Source organism: Parasteatoda tepidariorum, chromosome 1, assembly GCF_043381705.1.
Source record: "Parasteatoda tepidariorum isolate YZ-2023 chromosome 1, CAS_Ptep_4.0, whole genome shotgun sequence".
In the NCBI taxonomy this organism is placed as follows: Eukaryota; Metazoa; Arthropoda; class Arachnida; order Araneae; family Theridiidae; genus Parasteatoda; species Parasteatoda tepidariorum.
Genome location: NC_092204.1, coordinates 45,106,730 through 45,129,945, shown reverse-complemented (window position 1 = coordinate 45,129,945; position 23,216 = coordinate 45,106,730). Strand labels below are relative to the sequence as shown.

General features: G+C 26.3%; 2 protein-coding genes across 3 annotated transcripts in view; one reads left to right on the top strand and one right to left on the bottom strand.

Moving 5' to 3' along the window:
- The window catches only part of LOC107446086 (poly [ADP-ribose] polymerase tankyrase), a 97,168-nt gene extending 76,428 nt beyond the window's left edge, over positions 1-20,740 (bottom strand). Inside the window, exon 1 of one of the 2 annotated variants that reach the window (XM_071179536.1) lies at positions 20,382-20,740. The gene's annotated coding sequence lies outside the window, so the exon portion shown is untranslated. The remainder of the gene's footprint in view (positions 1-20,381) is intronic. The other variant, XM_071179538.1, reaches the window with a different exon arrangement.
- Positions 6,597-23,216, top strand: part of LOC107446079 (putative sodium-dependent multivitamin transporter) — a 59,636-nt gene continuing 43,016 nt past the window's right edge. The window contains exon 1 of the mRNA XM_016060618.3: positions 6,597-6,724. The gene's annotated coding sequence lies outside the window, so the exon portion shown is untranslated. The remainder of the gene's footprint in view (positions 6,725-23,216) is intronic.

The window sequence follows — 23,216 nt, the reverse complement described above, 5'->3', positions numbered from 1 at the left end:
CCTACTTTTTTCAGTTTGGTATTGAAAATTTTTTTGTACCTCCATCTAAGCATATAATATTTGTTATTAAACCAATTATTTTATAAAAAATGGTGTATTTTTAAATTTTTTTTTTTTAATGGTGACAAAAAAATGCAGCAATACCCTAATTTTACGTTTTTAGCTTTCAAAAGCGTCATGATCTTCGAATGAATTTGAAACTTAGGTTCCTCAGCGGTTTCATTAAATTAAATTTAAAACGTCGATTTATTTTGACTTAATAAAACATGCAATTTTTTAAAGTCAAAAATTTATACGATAATTTTAAATTTTGCTTATTTTTATATCGTTTTATAAAGAGATCTCGAACATATTATTTGTTCAATTTATTATACAATTAATTTATTGCACAATTAATTTATTTGTACAATTGATGTGTTTTCTATTTTATTAAATAATTCAAATGTATATTATCAAAATATATCAGATTTCTTTTAATTATCTTATAAAATATACTAAGTTATTAAATTTTGAAACATGTTTCACTCAGTATTAGCTGTACTAAAAGGTGATGGCCCACAAGTCAACCCGATTACATTCATAAACATCACTAATATCAAATTTTTCTAAAAAAAAATATATACATAAGACAAATAATATTTAATTTGAAATGCAAAATAATATGTTGAATTTATTTTTATACAAACACTTAAAAATGTGACACATGCGTTATTTTCAACAAAATAATTATATATATTAAAAAAAAAAATTTCGAATTTAAATACATTGGCCGTTATGTGTATTTTCAATAGCTTAAAGGCGCGGATTTATAAGAATATTAGAAGACTTTTAATTATAATGAGACAAAAGTTTATGGTGATCCACAAAAAGTGTTCCGAACATACATTATTGGATGCCTCGAGATTAAAGTGAATAAAGGTATTAAAATATTGGATTTCTAATAAAAAGAATTTCCTATTTTGCATATCTTATTGCAACGGATAAAATTATTTACTGCAAAAACCGAGAGAGAAAAAAATCACTTAAAATTGCAGTAACTTTTGATCTGATCTCTAAAAAAACGTGCGTCAAGTCCACAAATAAAAATGCTCAATTTTCAAATCAATGTCAAATTTCAACTCGGTAGTAGCATCTCAACGAGCTGAAAAGCGGCTCGCACGAAAATTCTTACTACAAACATCACGAATTAATTGTCAGATGTTAAATGTTTTTATTCTATGTCTCAGTACAGTATTCTCAGTACATTTTTTACACTCAATCATAATTTCAAGTTTCTAAGACTAACAGTCTTTGCACAGTAAAACAAAATGCGTCATAAAAAATTTTAAAAAAAAACGAAGAGCATAAAATTGCTTTTCATAACTTTCTAACAAATTGGCATTTCTTTAAAAAAAAAAAAGACTTTTTGAATAAAAAATCTCTGTTAAAGAACTTCAAATTTTAATTCTTCAGTTGGAAATTTAGTTATGAGGCTGCACTCATGCTATTTTTTATTGCTAGTTTAACAAAACTAATTATCAAATGTTAATATTTCTTTATTCCATCTTACTTCTTGTACATTTTTCTACACATATTTTTTTTCTTTTTTCTAATTTTAAGTCTTATAGTTTTTATCAGCAAAACGTAACGTAAAGTTAAACACTCAAAATAGCGGCAGTGGCATCTTACTAATTTTTAATATACAACGGACGAATTTATGTCATGCGGATTGATATGTGTTAATTTATAAGTAAAATACAATTCATAAAATGTTTTAAGTGATGAGCTAAATCCAATGATGTATGAGATTGGTGAGTAAATAAAATAGCCGAAACTTTTTAAAAAGCTTTGAAAAAAAAAAAATCTTTTTTATTAGGAAAAATAATGGTAAATATAGGAAAAACTATGGAAAAATAATGGGATTATAAAAATAACAATGATGTAATTGTGAGCCTTGGAATTTTGGAGCAATTGCTTGAAGCAGCAATTTCACAGCAATTTGTGAAACAATAATTTTACTCTGTAAAGTACCATAAATAAAAAATACGTTTATATTTTTATGTGCAGCATGAATGATTAAAAGAAAAAAAAAGGACCAATATTACAAATTTTCCAAGCATTAACAACAATAGAAAAAGATTTGTTAAGATGCCTTCTTGCGCCATGGGAAATAAAATAATTGCCAGAAAAGTTTATTTTAAAATTAATTGGTACCTATACTCTCCAATATACTTTACTTTAAAATATATATTCCTGCCTCGCAGTGGTCCAAAGAAAAAGTCAGGATATTTTTCCAGAAAATCCGAACATTTTTTGGAACAGTATACATATACTAGACAACTTTTGAAAAAGCTTAAGACGAAATGAAAAAGGCGATTAACGATTTTGTATGGAAGTAATTAGGTGAATGATCTTAAAATTTACCGTTTAAAAATTCTACGATATGATTACTGTATTGTTAATTAAAATCGATCATTTTTAAAATCAAATGTAAGAGACGGATGAATAATTGTTACACTACAGAACACCACCCGACCAAAGTTGTAACTACATTTGCTAAAAATAATAAATAAGCTACAGGGGTTTCCAACTTACATGAGGCCCGTGGCCGCAATTAAAAACACCAGTCAAACGGCGGGCCGCAATTTTATCAAATTTTTATATAGGACTCTTTTATGTTTGAAGGAACATTAAATATTACTGTCAGATTTTTATCAAGTTGTACAAAACAAACGTATTGAATTAGTACAAATAAAAATTAGAAGTAGATTTTTAAGCAACATACACGATTATTTTTGTATTTCAATAAATATTGTCTTGGGTGCAAAACCTGAGAAATAAATTGAATGGACGGTTTCAAGTTAGAACTATCAAATTATGTGATTTTTACGAGCATTATTAATTAAATAAAAAAAGATGTTGGATCGAAAATACTATTCTCTCCACTTTTCAAATCGATTATTTTAAACTCCGCCTATATATTCCTAGAAAATGGTATGTGAAGAGCACAAAAAAAAAATGAGGGATGTTAGGACAAAAAGATAAAAATCGTGACAAATAAAGGCGGCGGAATATTTTTTAATCAGGAATATCGGAACACCTTTTTTGCTAATTGACCAATTTTTTCAACAATTAACAGCTATTTAACAAGTTAATTTAGATTTATTCACAAAATCTGTTCAACAATTCATTATATATGGCTAGAATAGAAAAATGTAACTAATTTTTATTTTATTTTATGAAAACAAAAATTAAACTTTACAAAATTGCTGCACTGTAATCATAAATTTTTCTGATATAAAAAATGAATAAACAGCCTAAAAAAATTCCAACATCTACTAAACTTATTTTTAGTGATTTAAACGTCCTTCCTATTAGTAACAAATTGCATCAACAACTTATAAGTTTCCCCCCCCCCCCCTCGAAAAAAAAATCGGATTTTTTTTCTAGTTGAAGCCATTTTTGTGCTGAGACCACATGGCTAAAAGAAAATTTTTTAGCAGTTAACGGAAAATAAAACTTCCATATCAATAAACAAAATTAAATGAACGACAAAAAATACTTTGACAAAACTAAATTCTTTTCTTAAGCAAAACTACCATTGCAATTTATTGAGCAATTTTGTGGAAATTTGTATTAAGTATATTATCTAAATAAAGGAATTTCGTAATCGCAATTTTTTTCATAATAAAAACTAAAGTATTCACCTTCCTTGAAAAGGTGAACAAACGTAAGAAAGAAAAGGCACATTCTCATATGTTTTAAAGTAATTCATTATTTTTTTATTTCGGTTTTTTAACACTTGACTATGTTAATAACTCATTTATTGCATATTCGTTATTTTAACTTTGAAATGGAGAAAAAAAAATCCAGTATTATTTTTTTTAGAAAAGATATAAATACTGGGATCACTTTTCTCGCAGTTCTTGGAATAACTCATATGAACGCTAACTAATTCATCCCTACATTAGCATAAAAAAATTAAACATATTATTGAATGCGAAGTTGTGAATTATAATAAAAACGTTTCAGAAATCCACTGGTATCAAAATTATACCTAAAATAAAATACAAAATTATATTCATTAATCATTTTTCTCACATGAAAATAATGATTACAGACATAAATTAAACTGTAGTATTAAATACTAAACAACGGCAACAACAAAAATCAATGCTTTAACTATTTCCTTTAATTTTTTTAAATATTTAAAATAAAAATATTTTCAAAAAATGCTTTTATATTTTTAAACAAGTTTTTATATTCGCAACAAAAATTTCGTCTAAAAATATTTGCATAACAGGCTGTAAATAATTTAAAACTGTGCTTTAAAAGATTTTTTAATATAATTTTTAATTTTCACAAATTATGTCCAAATTTTCACAAAATAGGTACCTCTCAGAAAAACCTAGACAGACCCCTGATATTATATTCTACAATTTGCACGCCTAGCCAAGACACGAATTTTGCAATTATGTAAAAAGGCGGTAGTACTAATCATGTTGAAGCCTAATGGATATTGCTCTCCGTCACCTACCATTTAATTTTGAAAATTGGCACTCTGGTTAAACTTCAGATTAAAACATTAATCTTAATCTGAACTATGTTTAAAATTATTTTAATTTTTAAGGTTAAATTTTATTATATATAATAAAAATACGAGTTGGTTATATCACAAAATGTAATTCAAACTATTGAAATAAAATTTTACCGAAATATATGTTGCTTTAACCTGGATCCAAAGAAGTCAGGCACTAGTTCTGACTATGGACAATGTGCAAACCGCTATAGCCAAAAGCAATAACCAATATTCTTAATTCATTCATATCTCAGGGGTCTGTCTGAGTTTTTTTTTAGAGGCATCTATTTTGTGAAAATGTAGACATTATTTGTGAAAATTAAAAATTATATTATGAATTCAACACAAAAATATTGTTAAGTACGAAAATATTTTCAAAAATTGTCACTTCAAATAAAAATCATTTATGACAGGTAAATTTCTGTAAATTTTTCCCCACATAAAAAAGATAATTTTGCTATTGCGAAATTGTGGGTTTAAAATTGCACCCAATTTCAAAATTCCATAAAAATCATTGTCCATAATTAAATTTCAACTTGAATTTAATAAAAACATGTATTCAACCAACAGTACTAGCCCTAAAAGTTATTTTCATTATGAGAACATTTTCGACTAGGTCATACAGAAAAAAGTTTCACGGAGGAAAAATAATCTTTCATAAAAAGTAAAGGTCTGTTAGAATAAATTTACAATAGTGTTTAAGATAATGTTCGAATGTTTATAATAATGTTCGAACTTTGATTTCCAGTAAAGTTTACAAATCCCTATTTGTTTCATTTAAAAAACTGAGCGACCGGTTAGGTTTACGATATTGCAGTATATGACCAAACATGTGCTACCGTTTCGTAAAATACAACTGGCTCCTCTTTTCCCTAGATGCAACGAGAACAGGGTTTGCATGAGAACTTGCTTTATTAAAAGTATTTTGTGAAACTACCGTTTTTCCTAAAGTTGAATTTGTGAAAGTACCGCTTAACGGTAGCAAACATACCCTGGGCAGACCACTGTATCTATTCATTCATGAAAACCATAATAACATCTGAATTTTCCTTACCTTTACCTTCTAAAGAATGGAAATTATTTTTACTTTCTTTTAAAAGTTAGAGTAAAAGACTGCAGGATTTTTATTTATTTATATTTTAATAATGTATTGAGTAAACAATTGTCTTTATTATTCAGAACTTATTAATTCAAAGATAATTTCAGATTCTTTTATAATAATTTATACTTCATTAACATAATAATTAATTGTAACTAATCAATCGCCAAAGAACATAAGAAACACAAATGGAAACTTTCAGCTTATTTCGAAAAATATTACTTTTACTACTACATATTACATTACAAAAGATTTGACTTAAACACTAGCGTTAAATAATCGATTCCATTTTAAATTCTAATTTATGCATTATACCAAAATTATAACCCTTATATTACATTTTTCCACTAATAAATAAAAAGCTGTCTATATATATTTAAATAAAGATATGCAAAATCAAACTACGCTTAAATTAGAATAAAAAAATAATATTCAAATTTGCAATGAAAAATACAAAACCAAAGATTTAAGCTGATGTAAAAGCTCGAAATAACGTGTACGGAATATTACGAGAAGTTTGCTATTGCAACGAATTTCCAAGTCACCAAAGGTACAATAATGTTATGCTTAAAACAAAACTTATTCGCTTCCTGCTAAAACAATTTTTTTTAGGGAAATATATTTTTTACTGTTAGCAATATTATATAAATATATATAAGGTTTAAATATAAAAGACATTCTATTTATTTCTGGTATCAAAACAAAAAAAAGGAATATAATGTCCTTCTTACAATTTTAACCCCTTATTTTTATAAAGCAATGTGTGGGCGACCCATTTAAAAGAATGCGCCTTTTGTTGACCTCATATCTATCATGCCCCCCTTATTTACTTTCTTGACAACTTACTATTAAAATCAACATTCACTGTCATCGTTTGACGTCACAAGGCAGCGCTTCCATTTCTTTTTCATTTTGCAAAAACTAGTTAAGGTTTAGAAACTTGTTGTTGAAACGTTAAAATAGTGCGCATTTCTGCCTTTTATTACGAGTACAGGGCTACGAAAATCAGTGTACAATCTGTCAGTAAAAGCTGCTTTCTTTGATAAATCAAAATAAAAGAAAAAGAGGTAAATATGTCGATTTATTATTTATTCAGTCTTTTTATTGCTATTTCAATATTAAATATGCTGCATATAACTCTCTATAACAATAACTTCATCCGCGATCATAATAGTCGTTATCACGACTTTTACTGGTATTTAGTATGAAATGCATATAAATAAATAAAAATTGAAAATGAAGAAAATATATACAATTACTTTGGGAAATTCTTTTTGGGATAAGTGAAACTAATTGAATATCCGTTACATAACGAGCGTCAAATTAAGCGGTTTAAAATTTTGAAGTTATTTATTTGTAAATCGAACACTGTTGGATGAAAGACGTTATTGGAGAATAACACTTCTGTTCTGAAGTGTCTACATAAGATTGACACTACACTTAGTAACACTAGTACACTACAATCAAATCACGAAAATCATCGCCAATTTGAAAAACCATTTAAAGAAAAATGTAAGAAGACAATAACTGATTTGCAACGTTGTGTTCAGGAAACGTGAAAATTTAAACCCGAATTTTAAAATTACTTATGATGCTCGTCAACAAATGGCACTGCTGTGCTGATTGAAAGAAAAAGAAAAACTATTAATTAATGTTTCGACTTTGTGTTAGATCATTTCAACGGAAATATTATTAGGGACAGGGGAACAATATTTCAGATATTTTTCACATTTATGAAAAATTTTGAATTAAGAAAAAAAGTCATTTTTGCAAAGATTAGTGTTGCTAGATAGTTCAATGAGCAACTTTTTTTAATACAAATTTATACAATCACGAATCATTATTTTCTTTAAATAATATAATTAAAAGTGTTGTCTACAATATTTGCTAGCTTTGATGAAGCGTTTTGGAGCCATATTATCCTCAAATTTTACAACGAATAAAGCGCATTTCTCACTGCATTGGCGGTTATTAAAAATTAAGTTAATCTAAGGATATAAAGTAAAATTACCATGTGATAAATTTATTGTAGATCGAGTTGTATGTAATTTATTGAAACACTAAAACACATCATAATTTTTTTTCTCCGATTAGCACTGTCATTATTTTTTCTGTATTAATAATTGTTCTTCTGAAAGCGTTGAGTGTATTTTTCTCCTTACAGAACAATGAGTGTCATTATGACGGGTGCAATTATGTTTCAGTTTGAATTAGCAGTGATTGTCATTCATCAGCAGTGATGGCAGTCTTACAAATAACTTCCATAGTCGATTTCAAATAATTTCCATAAAACCTTAGTGGTCTTCATATTCTGAGTAGTCGATTTATTTAATAAATAGTTTTATTTTCATTAAATTTTCATTTTTACTCTATTGGCATCTTCAAAAAACAAATAAATATACAAATAAAGTTTGTACGGCTTGTATCTTTTTGTGTAAAAAAGGATATGCCGCTATATATACTTTGTGGTGAAATGTGTACTCTAAGCAAGCTGAGTAATTCATTTAACTTTTCATTGCTCACATAAATGTTTTTTAAAAATTTTTATTTTATTATGCTACAAAATGTTCGAATTCACTACTTGAGCTCAGGCTCGCTACTCTTAAGCCTCTTGATCAGGCTACAGTGGCACAAATGGGCATTTCTAAAAATCCGAAGCTTTTTCTCGTTTATAATCGAAAAATAAATAGTTTTTCACCCGAACAGAAAAATTGCCGTCGCTCCAAATTTTCGAAGATCAAAGACGTGCACCTTTAAAGAAAGAAAATGTTTGTGAAATAAAGCTGTGCAGCCGTCGACGTATTGTTTTGAAAAAATTCATTTTTACAGCTCACGGGAAGTTTTCACATTTATAATGAAGGGTCTTTTTACGATTCTTCCCATTGTCTAGCAGGGGGGAAAAATTCATTAAATAAGCCTGTTTTTTATCTTCTCTACAGTGTGGTCTAACCCTTTAAAATATAAGCTATGAAATAAAATGTTTTTCAATCATTGTTAAATCATTATTTTATATTGCGTTTCTTCGGCCAATAAAACTGACAATTTTAAATCATTGCATGACAGTTTGAATCAAATCAGATAAGTTTTTCTTTTAGAGTGAAGCATTTCTCTCAAAAGATAGAAATTAAATAACCTTAAATTTAAATGAAAATTTCGCTTACTTTTAGAGAGGAACAAATTTTCGACAGCCTAATGTTTACGTTACAACCATAATTACTTATTCAGATTGTGAAAAAGAAGACAAAGCAGAATTTTAAAACGTCATTTACACTTGAAGTAGTATGGTCTTCAAGTGTAGTATTTTATTTATTTATTTATTTTTTTTTTTTTTGCAATTTTAATTTAACTACATAGTTCAAGCAAAGAGCATTTTTAATTATCTAACATTTTGTTGGTGGACAGCAGATATAATTCTGACTAACACTATTACGTTTCAAAATTGTCTAAGTTGTAATTTTTCATTTTTTTCTATCAGTAGTAAAAATAAAGTATATACTGCTCAAACATTTTAGTAATCATATATAAAAGTTAAAAATACAAAGAAAACATATAAAAAATATAATAAAGAATAATGAAAAAAGAAAAATTATTAAAATAAAATATTTAAAAAAAAATTATTTTTATTTAAAAAAAATTGGAATTTAAAAATCCGGAANAGTATATACTGCTCAAAAATTTTAGTAATCATATTTAAAAGTTAAAAATACAAAGAAAACATATAAAAAATATAATAAAGAATAATGAAAAAAGAAAAATTATTAAAATAAAATATTTAAAAAAAAATTATTTTTATTTAAAAAAAATTGGAATTTAAAAATCCGGAAAACAAAAATAAGGAAAAGATTTAATCTCGACATCAGCTCACGCGATACCTGCAAAAAGGATGAAATCTAATATTGAACTAATATAGCCAAAGCAATATATAGCAATACAATAGTAAAAAAAATACTAATAATAAATAACAAAATAAAATAAAAAAAACGAAAATAGAGCAAATTAAGTAAAAATTACGATAATATAATATAATCGTGTGAGGTGATGACGAGATGATATCTTTTCATTATTTTTGTTTTCCGGTTTTTAAATTTTAATTTAAATAAAAATAATTTTTTAAAAATATTTTATTTTAATAATTTTTTTTTCTTTTTCAATTCTTTATTATATTTCTTTTTGCGTTTTCTTTGGATTTTTAACTTATTTTATGAGTTTGATATACTTGCAGCATGTGCGCAGTAAATAAAACTTATTATTTTTCTTAGTTTTCTTCGTTATTATCTCTTTTTTTTTTATTCCTTTTTTTATTGCGTTATGTATATAGTACTGTTTCAAAGTGAATCAATAAAAATCTTCCCTGCTTCTGATTTTGCTTCATGATAATCACCATGATAACAATAAACTTTGTGAATGATTATATCAATTATTGATTGATTATATCCATTATTGATTGATTATATCCATTATTGAATGATTGTGAATTATTATATCAATTATTGATATGATTACATCAATTATTGATTAATATATTGATATATGAATAAGAATAATTTATATAATAAAAACATAAAATAAGAAAAACATTAAATATAGAAGTTAGGGAAGAAAGTAAAAGGACAAAATAAAAAATATATATATATATATATATTATAAAAAATACATAAATTTATTAAAAAAATCTTTCTAGTAAAATGAATAATAAAACCATAAATTTTATTTTTTTAAATAATGAAAAACTAATACACATTAAATGCATTCGAAAATTAAAATTGAAGACTAAAAGCTAAAACAAATGTTTGAAGAATGTTTGGCGTAGAAAAAAAAAATAAAGAAAGTAACAAACGAATAGTTTCTACCTAGTTTCCAAAGTTCACAAGAAATACGAAGATAAGCCACATAAGATAATTTGATAATGTAAACATTCTATAAATTAAGCTTCATAATACAATTTTGAGAAATAAACATAACAAAGAAAATACAGATAAAGTATGAAACATTCTTTATTACGTAAAATGCAGTATTAGTTTGGGTTTCCAAATGACCAAAACCAGTGGATAAACTATTATTCGTAGTATTTTCATTTTCTCAGAAAATATACAGATTAAGGGAAGTTACAAAACTAAAGGGGGAAAAAATAGAAGGTTAGATAATTTGCTAAAATTTTTGGTGGTTTTAACAACAATTGGCCATCAAATTTTGAAATTTCAAAGGTAAACCAAACATAAATTGAACTAAGATACAAATACAAGCATAACTCGTTTCATGGCGTTTGCTTTTACAAACAGGAATTCAGTACACCCATGTCAATAACCCGATCGATAATTTAAGGCGAAATTGAATGCGCTTGCTTTTAAATATGCAAATTCCCTTCTTTTTCCGATCTCCCTTCAAAAGGTCGTCTATTTTTCAAAAATTAAAAAAAAGTACATTCATTTGCTAATTTTGAGTGGAAGAAGTAAGTCCGAACTTCCTTAATAAAATTTATATTATTTTTAAAGCTATTGCACAAAATATCCTTAATATTCGTAAATTTGTGACACAAGTTAGTAGTTCTACACAGTACAACAGAAATAGATTTTAAATGCAGCACTAGCGAGTTACTTAAGTTCAATGGAGTGATCTGAGCTAGAGTGTATATTGTGCCATACCATTTACTGATTCAATTTAACAAGCAATTTTTGTCCCCTTTTCTCAAATGATATTTAATTTAATTCACTTGAAGCTGTTTATATATATTTATTTTTATGTTAATATTATTTAAATCAAGAAATAATATATATATTATTTATTACCAAAAAATAGCAATATTTTCTAACTATTTGTGGCGAAATTTAATTAGAATGTTGTTATAGAAATGTATATAAAAAACAGTTACATATATTTTTGAAATTAACATGCATTCAGAAAAATATAACAGATTCGAATATTGTTATGAGGAAACAATTATTAGCAAAACAAATAAACGAATTTGATCTCTTTTTATTTAAAAAATCACTAGAACCACCGCTGCTGTTTTGGATGTTCAACTTCCCATTGTATTTCAGTTTGATGTGCAAAAATTATAAAACTTGGAAACTAGAAAATACGAAGGTAATACAGAAAAATGTACAAAGAGTAAGATGGAAAAAAATTTAACAATCTATAATTAGTTCGAGAATGTTAAACTTATATTAAAAAAATATATATCACGCTGGCTGCTCTGCTGCCCACATAATTGAATTGCAATTACAAAGTTAAAGCTTGACTTGCTGAAAAACCCTTACTTATTTTTTTTAACTGAACACGTTTTTTTTTCCTTCTTACAAAATTCAAATTTGTTGGTAAACTATTGCAATGCTAAGTGCTTTTTTCGTGCACTTTTTCTTTATATAATCAATGATAATATATTTTTTATTACAATGAGAAGTAAGAACATTTATTTACTTTTCGAGTTTTTGATTATATATAAGCTCGTTTTAATTTTCAAGAGTTGAAAGTAAAAAGAAAAAATGGTCGTGGGTTCGACAAGAGGTCGTAGGTTCGATCCTCGCCGGCCGAAGACTCCCCGTGTAGTAAATGGTGACTGATGCACGTTAAATCTGTCGAGTCTCAAAGTCCTCCATGTTCCCACAACAAATCAAAACCTCTGGGGGTACTGATCCAGGAGTTTCCTTGTCTTCTGGATTAGTTCAAAATTACAAGGCTACGGAGTTGAACGTTAGTAGTCGTAAACCCATGAAGTTGGGTCGGCTGTTCAACGACGGTTATAAAATAAAATAAAAAAGGATAAGATTCTCGAATAACTGGGCAATTATCTCGTGACCAAGATTTTTCACGATCCTTAGAATATATTAGAAATATAACATTTGAGAAACAATCTTAATGAATATGCAGGTTACCTTACAAAATATTCCGCAGAACCCAAACATTTAGCTGTTAATCAAATCATAAACAGAATACCATCATTTAATTTGGTTGTCCTTTTTTGAAGGTACTTTAAAGTAAGTTTAGATAATTGATTACGCTGAAATATTTTACTATAGTTGAGAAGCTAACGATAAATTTTGTGACAGCTATTATCCGTATGAATTGCAACAATGCATGAAATATTTTTTTAATGATTACGATGTTAACGTGAGACAAGCACAATCGCGCAAATCGTGATGTAATGAGTACTTAGGGATGCCGCCGGCTTGTTTAAAATTCATCTAATACCACAAGCAAAAGGAATATGGATGAAACAGAAGTGTTGAAAGCAACAATTCCTAAAATTAGTTTGAATTGAAAAAAGGTAATAACTAATAGATTAAAAGCAAATATAAATAAATAAATACTGGCATAGAAAGGTTACCCAAACATGTGATTTACAGGGAAGATAAGCACGAAAATTAACACACCAAAGAACAAAAATGATATAGTATATTATGATCTAATTCACACTGCATAATATTTCCACTCAAATGAAAGAACCGCTTGATAAATAAATTACTTAAAAAAATCTATTATAGCTATCTGAGTATTATTGTTTTTAAAATCATACTTCCTCAGAAATAATTTCTAATCTAGTAGAATTTTAAGTATTATTTCAGTTTCGAACAATAGTTTCATTTTATCACAAGTTTACACAATATATATAGAAAGGATGAATAAATACTGTGATAAAAATTCTACACGATTCTGAATATCATTATTTACCAAATGACTTAAAATATTAATCACAATTTATTCTTCAAGTTTTCCAGTATATATTAAGTACCCCTTAACTTAGTTATTCAGAGTAGCCAAAAATTTTGTAAGTCCTAATTTTTGGGAAAAAAATTTCGGAGCATGTATCTGAAATTATAATTAATTCCTTTCCCTGACTTTTAGATATTTTTGTTAAATTTCCTGACATTTGGTCACCTGCTATTAGTGTTTATTATAATTAGGGCTCAGATTTTGATGATATATGCCTTTTTTTCTCTTTTAGTTTTTTTTTGCATTTTAGAGCAATTTTTAAGGTTTTGGTATATTCTTTATCCCTTTTTTATTTTTTTCTTCGGTTTAGGTTCATTTTTATAACACTAAATGCATGGGGGGGGGAGTGTTCAGGAGTCAATATATTTTCCTTTTTTTGTAATTTAAATAACTTTTTTTTAAATAAACTTTCTTTAATGAACGTTAGAACAAGCATTATATTGTTTAAGATACTTTGACATGAATGAAAGTAACTTTAAAGATAAAAACATTGTTTTATTTTAATATTTTTACTTAAAAATAATGCATTTAAAACATTTTTCCGTACTTCTAAGAACATTTTTTCCATTTAAGGGCATTTTTAGGTATTCTTTAGGTCATAAAAATCCAGACTCAAATTATATTTATCTAATAGTTAAAATAAAAATATAGAAAAAATATGGAAAATAATGAAGATTAATGAAAAGAGAAGAAGAAAAATTATTAAAGTGAAATATTCTTAAAAAATATGAAGAAAAATTTCTTAATTTTATTTGTCCTTCTCTTTTTAATGCATTTTCCTTTTTTTTAAGCTATACCTGTATTCAAATATGTTAAGAATGCATGAGTTACTTCCTTAAGCAACTTCTGTTTATTTACATGACCAACAAATTTAAATGGCTTAGTTCCAGGTGATATCGACCAAAAGAAAAAAAATCTGGTTGCCATCATGGCAGAGGTTCGCATGGTAATTTTTTGTAGTAAAGTTCTTGATATAAAACAACTAAACAAATTTTTTTTCCAGAATTTCTGGACCAAAATTAGAATAAGAGTGCCATTTTGAAATTTGATTCAATTTAAGAAAATTGTGTAAGTAGAGATGGTGGCTCATTATGTTGAAAATGTCAATGTATTTTTTTCAATTCAATTCTTTTTAAATTTTGGAGTCATTAAAAAGAAAAAACACAATACTATATAGATAGTTTCATTGAAATAAATTTTTGGAGAATTTTTTTCCCGCAAATTTCAAGAGCTCTTTACTTTTAACAACTTTCACTACGTCATTGTGTTTTTAATATTGTTAAAATTAATACTTTTCAACAAAAAAAAAAAAAGGGTATTTTTTGTCTAAAAAATAAAAAGTGGTCTCTACCCAAAATAATTTAAGATTATTTATGGCACAAAAACAAAGTTTTTTGATCTACATTTTTATTATATTCATTATTTTATGTTAATTGCTACATTTTTGAATACAAAAAAAGAGATGAATAAAGTGTTTTTTGCTTTTAGTTAGTTAAAAAAATAATGCAGAAAATCATTTAAAGATTGCTCAACGAATTTAAACTAATTAGCTATCTCGTTTTTTATACTTGAATGAACAATTAAAAAATAAAAATCATACCTATCTTTAAATAGGGACGAAACGAATATTCAGCCTCTTTGTCGAATATTTGGCCAAATATTTTTTGTAAAAGTACTTTTCGACAAATTTTTTTTGGGTGGAAAATTTAAATAATGAAGAATAATCTAAAATCGTATTTTTTTACTATACATTATTAGAAATAGTATTTATACAGATTTGTTAGGTTCTTAAACTCGTTAATTAATGTTTTGGGAGACTAATGGATAAGCGGAACTTGAAGAAATGAAATTTGATTACTTTATACCGAGCCATAAGTTTTAGTTTTGTACTGCTTTTTTTAAAAAAATTCAAGCAAGTCTGTTTAGTCTGTAATTTTTTCATCAGTTACTTTTCTTTTCGTTTTTGCAGTTCTTCGTTTTTAATTATAGCGCAGCATTTTAACGGAACGTCTCTTATAGACTTTATTCTTTTATTTTCCTTCTACGCTAAGACGGTAACGGGTAATCTTTAAAATGTGGCTCCCAACGTTAAAAATTATGTTTCTGAACTAGAACAATTTTTTTCTACTATTTCTATTTTGCTTTTGCATTAACTTTTCTTATCTTTTTTTTTATCATCATGGCACAGCATTTTTCAAGGAACATTTCTAATGAACGTTACTCTTCAGCTACTTTTTTCTAAAAAATACGGCTATATGAATAAGGTTTACTGTGATTTTTAACGTTTAAATTTTTTGTTTAAAAAGTAAGAGCGATTTTTGTTTGGTGAGCTCTTTCTGTTTTAAAACATTTTTTATAAACGTTTTTATTATTAACACGGCCATTAAAAGGGTATCTATTAGATTTTGTTCTTCACTTTCTATTTCTGTTTTTGAAAATACGGTAATAAGAAAACTAAGATATTTAGCTTTAAATTTTTCTTTAAAAAATTAAGATCGATGTTTTTTTTTTCTGTTTTGCTTTTGTATATAATCTTTTTTATGGGAGTTTTTAAGATAGGATTGCATTTTTAAAAGCGTTTCTGATAGAATAAATCTCTTTTAACGTTTCATGGATATTTTTTCCAGAAAATATCATTTTTAGCATTAAAGTTTAGTTTTTAGAATTAAGAGGATATTTTTCTTCTTCAAATTTACGACTTTAGTTTTTTTTTTTAATAGCGGATATTCAGTTTTTTTAATTATCTTAAATATTTCTATTATAGTTTTTTCCTTCACCTCAAACTATTTATACTTATTTATATATATATATATATAAATCAAAAATAAATATTTATTACTGATTTACAAAAAACAAATTGCAATTCGGCCAAATAACTATTTGTTAAATCTTCATCTTTAAGCATGCCTATCTATAATGAGAATGAAACAAAGGTTATTCTTATTCCATCAAAATTTGTAATTATAGTTTACCTTGCAAAATACAAGGTGGCTACAAAATACTGTTGCAAATATCTTTTTATTGTACCTATATTAAATAGAAAATGATAAATACACAAATATGATGAACGTTATAATTGAAAGTTCGTCTCTAAATTTTATTTGAATTGACCACCATCTTAATCGATTATTAAAGATAATCTCTTATATCGTTGTCCAAAGGCCATTGTCAATTTAAGATGTAATTTGTCCCATTCACGCAAAAAAGGAGCTCTGAGAGAATCCAAACTTCAGTGCTGCTTAGCATTAATTTAAGACTAGAATCCCCGGAACACAATAGCCTAATGGATTTAGAAGAAGGTGAAGTGGACCAATCTTCTTGTTTAATAAACTTCGGGCAACTGACATGGTGACATGGAGCCAAGCTTGTGTTGATAGCCTTTGGCTCGGTGTGATGGTGCAGAATCTTGCTGAAATATTCAATCTTTTTAAGATGCAACATGTGGCAAACTTTCTTTTTATAATATTCAGCATAGATTTTTACTTCTTTATCGATGAATTTCTGAGAAAATTTTCCGTTATCAGACACTGTAGGCAAACCATTACAGTATCTTTGATCTGAAAGCGTTGTACAGTTCAAACACTTAAGGGTACATCATCAAAGGTTGCTGAGTATACAACGTTATTTTTAGCATTATAACTTTGTTCTGTGCAAAATATTTTCTTATCAGAAAATAATTATTCTGTCAACACTTTTGCTACTGTGCCGGTTCAGCAATTTTTTACATCTTTATAACCTTCTTAATTTTTGTGCAGTTGCCAAGCCTTGAACTCTTCTTTTACTATAAGGGCAAAAACCCAGGTCTTCATTAAATATAACTTGCATCATTCTCCAATTCGTGTTCTCTTCTACAGCCATTTTATTAGCAAAACAATGTGGATGTCTTCGTATCTTTTCACAAATTCTTTTAATACCCTCTTTTGTATGAACTGAGCGTTGACAACTAGACCTTGGTCAACTTTTAAGACTATTAGCATCCAATGATCGATTTACAGTTCAATAAATAAATGTTCTATTAAATCCAAAAGATTTTAATTGCTTAAAGATTCTACCTTCAGAAAATCTGCATTGGAAAAGTTGTTTAACCATCAATCTTTACAATTCCATCTATAAACTGATTCTTAATACTTTGCTTTAAACAAAAATTGTCGGCACTCATAGACAGTGCCACTCACTGGAATAATGAGAGAACAATTGTTTAACCAAAGGATTAAAATAAAACCCTACTTTTTGGAGTGTTACAACATTAAGTAGCATCCTGTAGTACCACTGCATTATTTTTTCGAATGAACATCTTTTTAATTTTTAAATTAGATATACTAATACATTTAAATTTACAAAAACTTATAGATTTAAATTTATATTTACAATTATATTTATTATATATACATATTTTATTTTTACATTTTAAATAAATATATAGGAAACAGTGGAATAAATAGTAAGGAAGAAAGTTTGTATTTGNAATAGTTCATAAATGCAGTAGGGGTGGAAGATAAATGTATTTGTCGTGCGAGATATATGATTATGATATAGACTATTTTACACTTTAACGGGCTGCAGATCGTTATTCTATGAAACAACTAGTTAAACCGTGAAATACAAGAGAGTTTTACACTTTAACGTACACGATCAGTTATTTCATGGAATAACTAGGTATTCTATAAAATAACGGATTTCATACTTTAATGGTAAGATATACATATTTTATTTTTACATTTTAAATAAATATATAGGAAACAGTGGAATAAATAGTAAGGAAGAAAGCTTGTATTTGCCTTCAGGAATGGTGAAATATAAACTTTATAATGTAATTCATGGCTATTTGCTAAATATACTTAAGTTCAGTATATTTTAATAAAGGTGGAAGTTTGGGTGTATTAAAAGCAACAGTTCCTACACCTTTAAATTGGAACTTAGCCCTAAGTTGAGAATCAGTCAATTTATTGAATTATAAAACATTATTGGTTATTTATTGAATTTTAAAATATAGATGGTATACAAATAGGAAAAATTTTGACCACCCCTGGAAATTATTTAAAATAAACATATAACCACAAAAATAAGCAAATTTTTTCATTGAAGAAGTAAATATTTTTCATCTCATTAAAACTATATTTTTCTACATTAAATCGTTAATAAACTTCAAAATTTTTGAGTAATTTAATGTCTTTTAATATAGATTATATTTTTTACATGCACAGATAATATTTAAGTGTAAATTGCAAATACAATTTAGGTAGCTTCAACAGTATGAGTAAAATCAATAATTTTAAATATTTAAATACAAAAGTATTATCACACGATATTAGTTTATATATAGTTATTCTAAATATTAAATCTTTCCTGTAATTTTTTTCCTTAAAGTAAGTAAAAGAGAATCAAAGAAATAGAGTCTGACACAGACTTCTGCAATGCTAATGAATCTTAAGAGGTAAAACACAAATTTCTAAAGCAAAGCCTTAAACAATATTAAATCAAGAACTTAACATTCAATAAGTTTTACACTTAACTCAAAACAGCATCAACTTAAAAGTCGATATAGTACGATAACATTTTTTAAAAAAAATGTAATACTTATCAAGAATATAAATATTTTAAGAAATAAAATAAATAACTACAATTATTAATGCTTTTAGAGATATTTATGTAAGCATATACCATAAGTTTTAATTTTTTCCTTAAGTAAAACATAAATTGCAACCTATAAAAAATTTTTACAACCACGGAAAATCAAGATTTCAACTAGTTTTTGAAAATTTGTTGGGCACACTGCACAATAGTAAATTTGATTCATTAATAAAAAGATTAAGTCACCTAAAGCAAATGGATAATGATAAAACTTTAATTTTGACATTCAAAATCTTATAATTAGTTCCATAGAACTGTAAACTGGAAAGAAAAATTACAGAAACAGTTTGATAAATTCGAACAAATGCTCCAGACTTCAAAGAAATAATAATAAATAAATAAAAATAAAAGCACAGTGCATTTTTAAATGGTATTCAGATGAACTCGGATTTTATTTAGATTTTCTTTTTACTGTAAAATTAACACCTTAAAATAGTGTCTACAAATAATGAAAAATATAAATAAACAATTACAAATAATACAATTAATGAAAAATATAAAAAAGTCACAGAACATAAGAATTAATTCAATAATTCATACTTAATTTAGATTTAAAATAAAAAAGATGAAAAAACTGAAATAAATAATTTTAACAAATTGCTTTTAACTTCAAATCAACAAATTAAACAGAAAATTACAACTTTATGACAGATATGAAACATACTCTTAGAATAATGAGTAAATTAATAACTTAAAGAGTTCATTAAATTTTTACTTAAAAGATATGTGTTAACACAATCAAAAAATTAAAATTTAAAGAATATAAAATAAATGCGATAAATGGCTCTCATTTCTTTGATCAATATTTATTCAAACAGCAACATAAATTCATTTTTAAAGCTAATTTTCTCACATTAAAAAGTTAATAAAAAGCCCAGTGGAACTAAATTAGAGGATCAATTACCTAACCGTTAAAATCTACTCCAAAAATACGTTAGGACCTACTCTACTAAAATATCAATTGTTTTAAAGTTATTTTTTTAATCGAAAAAAAATTTCATCCAATGAGAGTTCTAAGAAAATATACTTTTTTAACGTTCATCGTTGATGATTTAAATGGCTTGTACTTGTCCGATTGATATGAATTATGAAGAGCATAAAAAATAAAATGATGAATCTTAAATAACATTAATTATAGCTCAGACTCTCAAGTAGCAAATTATATTTTTAATGTCCGCTTCGCACATCATTATTTTGTTAGAATAAACAGTGAATCAAGAGAAATTACTAACAGAGAAGGATGTGTAAACAAACTAAACAGTGATGCTTATCGAGCGGTCGCTTTAATAGGTTTGGCTGTTTGCCTGCACTACCATCATGATGGTACCGGCAATTTAAAAATGAAGATTCAATTAGCAATGGGAAATTTAAAGCAGAACAAACCTGAGAGCCAAAAGAGTAGATCAAGCAGTTTTCGTGTCACCAAGAATTCTTAAATGTCAATAAGCACAATTTTTGCACATAATCCAACCGCAAGAGGATCGCGCCACAACGGTAAGTACGCCATGTTGATTCGATTGAAAATATGAAAAAAACAGAAGAATCGTTATCGGTACACAAACATTCCACAGGCAAAATTGACTAACTCATTTAATGTAATAAAGATCGGAAAAGTATAGAAATAGTTTCACACAATAAATTATTGAGTGACATTCAGTCACACGCACACACAGACGCCGCTCCCACAAACGCGCTTTAAATCCACGGGAATGATTGGTCGCTAAAAGTGTCAAATTACACTTGTCTCATTAAATAACGCTGCCATCTGTTGATCATATTTTGTACTTAAACTTACTTTTTCGAATGCAATTGAAGAGAACAAGAAATTATTACAAAATATAAATATAGGTAAAAATATTTAAATTACTTTAATAATTTTAAAAGTTAAATGCTAAAATATTAAATTTTCAAGAATTTAAATAGTTTTTTTCCAGACCAACTGATCAGAAAAATTAAAAGTAATACATTCAAAAATTTATTTTAAACAGATAGTTATTTTTTTTTAATGAAAAGAAAAATTTATTTTGACCCGTCATGTTTTATGGCGTTATTTTTAATCTAAAAATTGTAAGAAAACCTAATTATTAATAAAGGTATTAGACCCTAGCATTACACAAATATTAAAATTACAACAAACGTATTTTGAAATTTCGCTATTGAAAATCAAATTATTTATTAGAACAAATAGTGAAATAATTGAAATAGGTGCAATTATTTATAATCAACGTAAAACATTATTATACTTTAAAAATGCCAAATAAATTATGCTGACTCAAAGTTTTCAAAAGCAGTAATTAACAATTTATACATTTTTTCTATTTCTGTGTGAAAACATTGTAACTAAAAAGTATTTTTTTAAAAAATGAAATACTAATCATTTATTACAGATCATTGTAAGAAATTCTTCTAGGATGAGCTGTCAGACTTAATTTAATATATTCTGTAATAAAAAATTATTTGTGTTTTTTAACTTCTGAAGAAGAAAAAAACATTAAAATGGAATTGTTATCTACCAACATAACTCATGTGAAATTATTATATAAACTTTAACATATTAAAATTTATAATAGAGTACAAAGTTAGTCGTATAGCGCAACTTCTGGTGAAACAGCAACAAAACGTGATTCAAGAAAATAAGCTAAGCTAAATAATGAAGGCGTAAAATAATAATAATAAATAAATTAAATTATGATATTAAATAACAACAAAACCAACCTCCACACCAGTAACATTTTCACATCAAACTGTTCCTTAAAAATGAGCAAAATTTCATATTTTTTTATCAAATAGTTCTTGCCTTCGCCTTATAAGAATAATGAGTATCACGTGCGGCGAAATATGCTCACAGCTGCGGTAAAGGCAACAGCAGTAATTTTTTTTTATGGAAATCGATAAATTAATTTTTTAAAAATAACTTTTTTAAATCGAAACAGAATTTCGGAATCAAATATCAGTTATCTACGACAAATGGATTTAAACGTTTTCCACAATCTCTCCTGTAAAAAATAAAATTTTTATTAAATTCAAGAGAAATTAAAAAAAGGAAAAAGACTTGTTAATCGTTGAACAGAATTTTGAAATCGTAGAGCAATAAAAAAATATTATAAGTGGGATTAAAATTACTTACGCTATTTTAAACTTCATAATACAATCAGACAAAAAGTTCAAGTGCATCTTTTGTTAAAAGTAAAAAATAAATGTAGTCAGTGAAATAAAAAAAAATTATACAATAATTTTTCTTTTTAAAAAAAAGTACATCCGTGTGTACAAAGATTTTGATAAGCCAAGTTTTTAAAATAAATCTCGAAGTAAATATAAATCAAATTTAATATAAAGAAACTACAGAATTTTCAAAAGTTATTTATGAAATCGTCTTCCATAGTTTTTATCGGAAAACCAAATCCAGCAATTCAAATATTTCTTGTTATAACTTATTTCACCTTATCCCATAGTTTTACAAACTATAATAGGGGAGGGGGAATGTTATTACCTGAATAACTATTGACCTAATAATCTAACAAATTCTCACATATTGAAACTCCTTCAATCCCCATAATTTGATGAGAAGCCTATGACTAATATGCTAATTTATCTGTGCAAATAATATTTAGTATTACACTTTTCCTGAATAAACTCATTCGAGTTACTTTTACTCCTTGCAATTTTCGTTATACCTCTGACTCAAATAGCGCGAATTGAATTATTTTTGCATGTATAGATAAAATTTCTTTATTCAAACTTAATCCTATGCAAAATATAATTTTTGATAAAAAAAAATTTTTTTTTAAATTTTATTTAATAATGAGTGAAAAAAAATTGAATTGTGAAGTACAAAATTTCACACAGAAAGTGATTTTTATGCGGCAAAATCCAAAGTTTGAATGAAATAGGTCAAATAGTATTCGAGAATATAACATTTAAACTATTTCTTATGATAAGTGATTTTTTTTTGTTTCCATCTTGTTTTTTGAAAAACAGAATAATTTTGTCTTGCATTTAAATTACACTTCTTGTTAAAACGTTTATCACATCAATTTTACAACATGATCCTAATTAATATTATTCAGTATTTCTTCTTGAAATATCCATAGTTTTCAAAGATCTAAAACCAGACATTTATTTTAAAACATTCCTCTCCCCTTTTCTAACTTTTTTTAGTACTTTTTATTCGTTTTAAACAATCTCTATCACATATATTTTTGAACAAGAACGTGTTCT